This window comes from Nanorana parkeri, unplaced genomic scaffold (assembly GCF_000935625.1).
Source record: "Nanorana parkeri isolate BGI_ZX_2015 unplaced genomic scaffold, ASM93562v1 scaffold31, whole genome shotgun sequence".
Taxonomy (NCBI): domain Eukaryota; kingdom Metazoa; phylum Chordata; class Amphibia; order Anura; family Dicroglossidae; genus Nanorana; species Nanorana parkeri.
In genome coordinates, this window is record NW_017306299.1 from 3,244,567 (window position 1) to 3,245,274 (window position 708).

At 46.8% G+C, this 708-nt stretch overlaps 1 protein-coding gene across 1 annotated transcript in view; it reads right to left on the bottom strand.

Annotated features, from left to right (window-relative positions):
• FAM179A (family with sequence similarity 179 member A) overlaps nucleotides 1-708 on the bottom strand; it is a 31,360-nt gene that overhangs the window by 2,236 nt on the left and 28,416 nt on the right. The gene's annotated exons all lie outside the window — the stretch shown is intronic.

Sequence of the window (708 nt, forward strand, 5' to 3'; positions counted from 1 at the left end):
TAGCTTATATGCAGTCAGGGACACCATTACAAATCATGGGACCCCATATAACTTACCTGAGAGCCTCCCCCCCACAGGAACATAAAAATTTGAAGGTACCCTTGGCACCAGAAGAGAAAAATGAATCAGCTTGCTCAGCGTGAATTTCCAGTGTGGCAAGATTGCATGGGGGCGACTTAAAACTTAAGCTTACATACAGAGTGGAGGGGTCAGAAGTATGTAACAGAGGGGTCAGGTGTATGAACATACATAATGCTGGGGTCCGGTGTATGCAATGAACAGAGTGCAGGGGTTTGGTGTATGTAACAAACAGAGTGCAGGGGTCAGGTGAATGTAACATACAGAGTGAACGGGTCAGGTGTATGTAATGTATAGAGTGCTGGCATCAGGCGTATGTAATGTACAGAGTGCAGGGTCAGGTGTGTGTAGTGTATTGAGTACAGGGGTCAGGTGTGTATAGCATGCATAGTGCATGGGTCAGGTGTATGTAACATGCAGAGTATAAAGTCAAGTGTTTGTAGTGTACAGAGTGCAGGGGTCATGTGTATATGTAATATACAGAGTGCAGGGGACAGGTGTGTGCAATGTACATAGGACACCAAACAAGAGATGTGGTGCAGGTGTCCGTCGCTAGTGACATCCATGTTGCACACAATGTTGAGGGTCTTGGACCCCTTTATCCCCCATTATCTATGTCCTAGCCCCCCC